At 38.3% G+C, this 8851-nt stretch overlaps 1 non-coding gene across 1 annotated transcript; it reads right to left on the bottom strand.

Moving 5' to 3' along the window:
• Positions 1–8542: 8542 nt before the first annotated feature.
• Positions 8543–8616, bottom strand: TRNAI-AAU. The gene has a single exon. It is a non-coding gene; the product is annotated as a tRNA-Ile (tRNA).
• Positions 8617–8851: the final 235 nt, after the last annotated feature.

The following is an 8851-nucleotide window of genomic DNA, read 5'->3' as shown; positions in this document are numbered from 1 at the left end:
CTAAATCTAGAACATTTGTATTTGATTTTTTTTTTCTCATCATTTAGACTTGAAGATAAATTCTAAATTTTCTCGTATTTTATAAAAAAGGAAAGTTAGGTTGTTCTCAAATCTTCACCACCATTCTCTCTGGAATTCTTTTTTTTTCAATGTGCAATTCCATCCAAAAAAATATATATTTGTGCCCTTCTTTCTTTGTTTATTTTTTGTTGTTATTTTGTTGTTATTTCATAATTAATTTATCTTGATTTCATTGAATAGCTTGTTATTAATTGCTTTATCCACGTATTAGCCTACCTTGATCATAATTTAGTCACTTTCACAAATAGCCTACCTTTGTGTGTAATAAACACGAGTGTCCCTGAGTATAAAATTAGTGAGTTGTATGTGAGATCCTAAGCATATTTAACTATTTTTTGTACAATCATGAACTAAGACGAAGGAAATAGAGGGGAGATCAATGAAGCTAGGTGGAGAGAAGCACAAGTCAAAACTATTACTTATTTAAATCAAGTTGTTAGTACATCGACAAACCGGATGGAGTGAATTGAAATAGCCTTAGGTAATCATCAAGGAAGGGAAATACTCTTGAATGAAGGAGTTGAAAATGAAGAAGATGATAATGTCACTCTTTTAGCGGGACATAGTCCTAGGGTGGGAGAGAAAGAGTCCAACAAAAACTATGAAAAACCAATTGAAATGTGGGAGGAATTGAAGACATTAATGAGAAAAATTTACAATCCGAAGCATTATTCTCGAGTACCCAAGCAAAAACTCTAGATTCTGCTACAGGGATCCAAAAGTAATGAAGAATATTACACAGAAATGGAGGCCCTTATAAATAGAGCATGCATTGATAAAGACGAAGAGGATTCAATGGCTAGATTCCTCGGTGGGATGAACTAAAAACTTACTCACCAAGTGGATAGGTAAGCGTACTTTGATATGCAAGAATTGTTACACCTTGCTGTCAAAATCGAAGGGCAACTAGCTTGGGAGAAGGAGAACTCTAAGAGGTATGCTATTTCTAAGTCTATTACTTACAACCCTTGGAAAAAAAAAATGCAAATATTGAAAGGATAAATTTCAAGGTTAGAGGTAAGTATGAGATTGAAAAAAAGAACAAAGATGAGACATCCAAGGGTAAATAGGAAGTGGAGGAATACAAGGAGGTCATATTGAAAGGATAAATTTCAATCTCTTTTACAAGAATTTGAGAATGTGTTCCAAGATGAAGTACCTAAAGAACTACCTCCCATTAGAGATCTTGAACATAAAATAGATTTCATTCCGGGGGCAGTCATTCCTAATAGGCTAGCTTATAGAGCAAACCCAACTGAGACTAAAGAAATTCAGAGGCAAGTTGGGGAGCTCATAGACAAGGGCTATATACGAGAGAGTTTGAGTCCATGTTCTGTACCAGTCTTATTGATGCTAAAGAAAGATGGAACGTGGCACATGTGCGTGGATTCTTGAGCCATCAACAAAATCACTGTAAAGTATCAACATCCTATTCCCAAGCTAGACCATATGCTTGATGAATTGCATGGTTCATATCTATTTACAAAGATTGATTTGAAATCTGAATATCATTAAATTAGAAGGCATATAGGAGATGAATGGAAAAAAGCTTTCAAAACTAAGGTTGGATTGTATGAATGACTTGTTATGCCTTCTGGGTTAACTAATGCTCCTAGTACATTTATGCGCTTAATGAATCACGTTTTAAGAGAATATTTAGAAAAGCATGTTGTTGTACATTTTGATTATATTTTAATTTATTCAAAAACTTTGTATGAGCATGTGAAGTAAGTTTTGATTTTGCTTAAGAAACAGAAACTTTATGCTCATTTTAATAAGTGTAGTTTTGCCGGGAAAAAGTTAACTTTCTTGTCTTCACAATTGGCAAGAATGGAGTATAAGTAACTTCTTGCTCTAGACTTGAAGGAATCCTTAATTTGAAGGATAAGAGACCGTAGATAGGAATTTGAAACTTACCCCTAATTTGAGCCCAAAACGAATTTTCTTGAATTGGGCTTGTTCTAGAGGTTATTTCTCTTCGTTGTCTTCTATGGAAACATTTCTTGGAGGTGCGATTGGGATCGTCCTTTCTTGACGTATTCTCGTGTATCCTCGGATTGAAATTTTAATTTTTCCTTTATGCTCTTCAATGGCGAATTGGATTGGGGGAAGGATTTCTAGGCACTTTCAGCATTGTAAGAACAAGTTTGAAGAGAAATCGTAACGACCCTAAATTTTACCTATTTAATCTAAGGTCATCAATATATCTTGAAATGCGGAATTTACATTAAATGGGCCCTTATCATAAATGCGACTAACTGTAACGACCTAAATTTTACCTATTTAATCTAAGGTTATTACTATATCTTGAAATGCGGAATTTACATTAAATGGGCCCTTATCATAAACGCGACTACACGTCTTTTATTACCTTGTGAAAAACGATTACAACACTGAAACAGTTGTCTTATACTACCCTATGATTTATTATGCGATTACAATTCAACCTATTCTAACCTATACTAATGATGCAAACCGAATTCAGCCTATACTAACCTATACTACAAAAATGGAAAACAACTACCCTATGCATGTGCCACGGTCAGGGGGTGTACGATGCCGCCATCGATCTCACATGGGTGCCTTGCCTTTATCTGAAAAGTAAAGTAGCACAAGGCTTGAGTATTTCTAGAATACTCAGTAAGTGACCCCCTATCGGGGTTATGCAACAATCACATGCAAAGAGATGATGGGACCTATCTTTTATTTCGTTTTTCCTACGGTGCTGTTCTAATGGGTAAATTTGGACGTGTACCATATACTCTACACACAGCCCATACGAGCGAGTATGGGCTTACCAGCTAGTTTGCATACCGCTGGGCCATTTTCCTTGTCCGGTGAGCATACTCTAGGAGCTCCTTAGGCCGGACACCCGTTAGAACTAGTAACCGTCACGGCAGCGCTATGCAAGGTATAACGATTGTTGTCCTGCCATTGGATGTACGCGTTCGTACCCTTGTGATGGGATAGGGGTATCTCCCCAAATGCATGAGAACACATAATGCATGAGGTCCCCATTACTTCTACCTTTGTCATTAACAAATATAACTGTCCTATTTCATGCTTAACATGTCATTTTCTCATTTTAAGTCTACGTAACATACGTAATCCTATCGGAGTTATATTTCGAGCAATTTATCGTATTTCATGTCATACATCACATGCTGTTTACATTCAAATATTTCATACAATCATGCCATAATCATTCAAGAACATCATAAACGTCATAAGCACTACATATCACATCAGACTAAACAACATACATTCACGTTCACAAGATTACGTACTTAAGCACATTAGTCTAGCACACAATTTAATGACATGTGCGAATCCACGGCCATGTGCCAACATATAACAAATAACGCGTAACCTACGACGGGTGAGCCACTTACCTGGTAGGCCTTAGCCGAAGTACTCCCTAAAATATAAACGTAAGCTCCTAGCTCCTCATAAACGTCCTACGCTTCTATTGGTGGTTGGTTCCCATTGGATCTTTCGACACATTCATTAGTATTTCACAAATATAATTAATTTCTAACTTGAATTTGTGAAATACAACCTTAAAATGATATATTTTACCTCAAACAGGGTCGAAACTAAGTCTCTAGGAGGGTCGGAACGGTGAGAAATGGGTCAGAAATAAGTTTCCCGAGCCGAATAAGCCGCTAGAGCTGAGAAGCCACCGCCGAGCCAATTAGCCACCAGAGCCGAGGGGTGTCGTGTTGTAGACGTGCCACTTGGCATAACCAGAGGACAACGCGTGTACAGTAGTCTCAGGACGAGGCATGGGTTTTCTGGTTGATCACGAGTGATGGGCTGGCCTAGGCTGAAGGAAAACGTGTAGGTGGGCTGTTGGGCTTTTGCTCTCGAGTCGTGGCTGGTGGGTTAGGCCATAACTGGGCTTTCTGGTTTGTACTGAGGCGATTGGGCCGTGAAAATGTCATCAGCCGCGGTTTAGACAGAAGTGGATTGGGCTCAGTTTGGGTCGCGGGAGTCCAGCCTTCGGGTCAGACTTCGTCTCCTTCGCCCGGTTACTCACCGATTTTTTGGCGACCTCTCTCTCACCTCGGTAACGTTTTTTTGACGTCCTTTTTCCCTCCTTTTTTTCTCCGTTTCCGAATCTCCTTCTCCCCCTAATTCTGTTTTTGGTATGTGTTTGGTTCGTAAAGGCCTAATACTCCCAGATCTGAGAGGGTTTGGAAATCCGACACTCTGTCTCCCTTGCCCGACGGTGTACAATGTATAGGATTCGTCTAAATCTACCTCTGGTGTGTGTAAAAGTCTGTGGGATTATTGTGAGGCTCAGTACTTCAATTGAGATAGTGAGAAATCATTTCGCCTTTTAAGTTGGAACTTTAGACGGTTCGCGAAAAAGATAGCGAAAAAAATTATTCCTAGAGTCGAGACTAAAACGAATGTATAAACCATAAGGCCATGGATCCATACATCTCAATCGGAAAAGAATCAATAGAAAAAGAAAGAATCGGAATTGATCGATATATTTCTCGAAACAAACAAAAAGGAAACGATCTTAAAGTAAATTTCTTGGAACTTTAGGCGGTGTACAACGTGTAGGATTGGTCTAAATCTACCCCTAGTGTGTGTAAAAGTCTCTGGGATTACTTTCATTGTGTAAAACGGAGGTTTTGACGTCTTTCTAGTTTTTCACTTTTTTTTCTTCTCTACAGGTATCTTCGAGGTGGCTGAAGGTTGGGTTTGGTTTCCGTGGTGACCCAGACATCGGCCGCCCTTTGTGGGTCGTGTGCGAACGAAAACTTCGGTGAACTTCCGTTTTTTTTTTTTTATCTGATCCGTTACAAAAATGGTGTAGAATTGCTCCCAAATTTGGAAGAAATCTGAGAGTACGAGACCCAAAATCTAAATGCTTATTGCCTACTATTGGGAGCTCGATTCTTGTTCCAAACTATTGCCTAAACTTTCAACTTTATAGGGGAAGCTTAAACCGACATTGAGAGCTTGAGAATCACTATGATTTTGAGATTGAACTTTCTAGATAATCAGTAAAAACTATCTACACCGGTCAGAGGACACAGATTTTTATCCCCTTTTTATTCATGGTTCTTATAACCAACTACTCTATTTTTCTATTAAACACTATCGTCACAGCATACATGACATTACTACTATGCATGAAAGAATTCATTTACAACATTTCATAAACGGTGCTATGGACTTCAATGTTCATAATGAACTCATTGAAACAATATTGTTATGAACAACATAGTGGAAAATGGATAACATTTGTTTAAATAAAAATAAAATAATGCCCTCATCTAATCTAAGGATCATTAAAAATAATATGAATGCAACTGCCCTAACTTTGGTTCCTTGGCCTTCAACGCAATATTGTCATCCGTAAATGGGTATCTTACCTTTACTTTAAAATAAGAATAGCATGTGGTTTGAGTACTTTAATAAATACTCAGTAAGTAATCCCACTGTTAGCGTCGGAATATGAATCACATATAATATAGTGGGACCTATCCTTTCATAAATACATTGTGACATGGGCTTGGGCTTTGCTTTTCAATCCAAGCAGAGTTGAATATGTTGTACTTCCTTACACACGACCCATGAATGTGTACATTAACCACCAGGTGGGTTGGTATAAGAGTATTCTATAGGTCTACCTCGTCGAGCTTGTGCACACTCACACTACCAAATACCATGAAGGCAAAAGACCCGCATAATATCATAAAGAACATAAATATTGTAAGGTATGTATCTGTACTGATCATAATGGGGAAGTATCCCGATGCACAACCCATATAAAATGCATGAGATCCCTAACATTAAAACACGACATAACGTTCCTATGAGACATACATACTTGATTCTTGTCATATTGTTCATGATTGACAATACATAGGCATAGAGTGTACTAAACATAATATAGAAGTATCTCCCATGCACGTGGTACACAAAATGCATGAGGTCCCATAACATTAAAGCATGACATATATTCATTGCGCTAGTCATACCTCCAATCTATTCCTAGCATAGTGTTTCTATGAGAGATAAATACTTTATTCATTTCATATTTTTAATAATTAACAATACATAATTTTCTAATGTCTCATAGTCATAGAGTGTACATATTAACATAGTTTACATGAAATGATACATGAAGGATCATGCACCAAATAACAGAAAACCATAACATTGTTCTTTGACATAACATAATCCTACAATAGTGTATATGATATCATAGCGTAACTTTAATGCAACATATCGTATATCATAGCATATACATAACATAGTATATGTCATATAATCATAAAACACGACATGTGCAGGGGCCACATGTAGCGATGTCAATTCCCTGTCATCATCCCCACCATTTATTTCATTCCCTATTTCCACGAAACTCTCTATTTATTTGTGTGGGGATCAAGGTAAGGGATTCATCTCAAGGAAGCGGCAGGGATCGGATTCCCCATGGAGAATTTTAGTGGGTTTTAAATCCAAGAGTCAGTCTTAGAGGAAAAGGCCAAGAGTGTCGGAGATGAAAGGCCTAGAATGTTAGAAGAACAATGACTTTTTATGGGTCAGGAAACAATGGCATCCTGATGTCTGTATTTAGTTTTAGAAGACCTTATACATTTGTTATTTCTATTGTAAAATGGTAAAGCGTAGAGCGAAAAAAAAAAAAAATACAGAGAAGCAATAGAAGAAGTATTTTCAAATAAACAGAGTGTTCTTTGTCTCCTTCTATCATTAGTTTGTGTGAGATTTATTTCACAAATTTATGAGTTTTGTTTAACAAATTGGTATCAAGCCAATGGCGAATGTGACAGGTTAAATGCTGCTACCGTGACTATCGAAGACAAAATATGAGAATTGGAGAATTCATATGAAAGCTCTTCTCGGTTCTCAAGATGCATGGGAGGTGGTCGAAGAAAGGTTAGAAGAACTAAAAGAGGTGCGATCAAAGGATAAGGGGGCACTGTACATGTTGTTCTAAGTCATTGACGAGTCAGGCTTTGAGAAGTTTGCCAGTGCAACTACTTCAAAAGAATCGTGGGACAGTTTAGGAAAAATGTTAAAAGGAATCGACCGAGTCAAGCAAGTGCGTCTCCAAACTCTTCGTGGCAAGTTGGAGAACATGAAGATGAAGGAGTCAGAAAATGTATCTGACTACATCATGCATTTACAGACTGTGGTAAACCAACTCAACCGAAATGGAGAAATGTTAGCCGAGCCGCGGGTTTTGGAGAAGATTTTAAGGTCATTAACCAACAACTTTGAGAATGTTGTATGCGCGATAGAAGAGTCAAATGACCTGGCGACATTCATAGTCGATGAGCTAGCCGTTTCTCTCGAGGCATACGAGCAACGTAAGAAGAAGAAGTAGGAAAGACTCGATCAAGCACTTCAAACCAAGGCGTCAATCAAAGATGAAAAGGTACTCTACTCTCAAAATTTTGAAGGTAGAGGTTGTGGCCGTGAAAGTAGTAAAAATTGTCATGGTGATCAAGGCAACAGTGATGAAGGATACTATAAGAATAAGGGATAGTCAAGCCAAGCAAATTGGCGTGGAAGAGGACACAGTCGAGGAAGAGGTGGCCGATCAATTTACTCCAACATTCAGTGCTACAAATGTTACAAATATGGTCACTATGCGAAAGATTTCAACTCCGACAAATGTTACAATTGTGGCAGAGGGACATTTTGCAAGAGATTCTTGAGTCGATAAAAAGGTGGAAGAAACAATCAACCTAGCCTTGGATGACGCAACAAATGAAGGTCTTCTGTTGATGGCTCAAAATGAAGATCGGAAAGCGAAAGAACACGATGCAGAAAAATATGATGGTGGTAGTTATGAGGTGGTGGAATCCGTTGGAAATGAGGGGATATGCAGCGGATTTGGAAAAATCGCGATATCGGAGACGAGAAAATCGAAGAAGGAATCTGGATTGAACACGCGATCGGTGAACGAGCCAAAGAAACTTCCAGATCATCAGAAGGAGAACAGAGATTTATAGCAACAACCAAAATCTGTCCCGGATAAATCTGTGGAGAAGTCTCAGTTGCAGATGTTGAAATCGTCGAACGAGATGCCTTTTGAAGGAGAAAGTAGACATTGAAAAAGAAAAGAAAGCTTTTAGAAGTGGAGATTGAAAGGTTAGAGAATGAGAAGGTATTTTCTGCTGATGAATCGTGGGTACAAAACTGGAGGTGAGTCAGAAGAGCTACTGCGTGTCGCGCATATCGAGTGGAGCCGCGTCACTTTACAATGCGCTTGACGTGTTATTCCACCCAATCGTCAACACGTGTCCCTCAGGCTGTCTGACGCGCTTTCCCTCCCGCAAGTTAATTTTCTCTCCTGACTACACTTAATCTTGCCTTCAAAGTCAGTTCATTTACCTCCTTGTTCCTAAGGATATGTAATTTTCGGACCTACAACCTTCACATAGATATCATTAAAAATTAATGATATTGGCCCATGCAGGTGTCGAACCTGCGACCTTCGCATTATTAGCACGACGCTCTGACCAACTGAGCTAATAGGCCATAGGTTTTATGCACATTGTAGATCAATAGCTCCTAATTTAGCCAATCGAGTTTAGGTTACATAATTTTATGCATGATAAAATTAAAACTTCAAGTCATTATCTTTAAAGTTCGTAGTGTTGTAACCCCGTATCATGAAAAGATATTATTAAGAATTAATAAAATTTAGCCTATGTATTTGTCGAACCTACAACCCTTCACGTTATTAGCACAACAACCTAACCAACTGAGCTGA

This window comes from Cucurbita moschata, unplaced genomic scaffold (genome assembly GCF_002738365.1).
Source record: "Cucurbita moschata cultivar Rifu unplaced genomic scaffold, Cmos_1.0 Cmo_Scf00046, whole genome shotgun sequence".
NCBI classification, from domain to species: Eukaryota; Viridiplantae; Streptophyta; class Magnoliopsida; order Cucurbitales; family Cucurbitaceae; genus Cucurbita; species Cucurbita moschata.
Note: the sequence above shows the minus strand (reverse complement) of the source record. Positions and strands in the feature narration are given on the sequence as shown.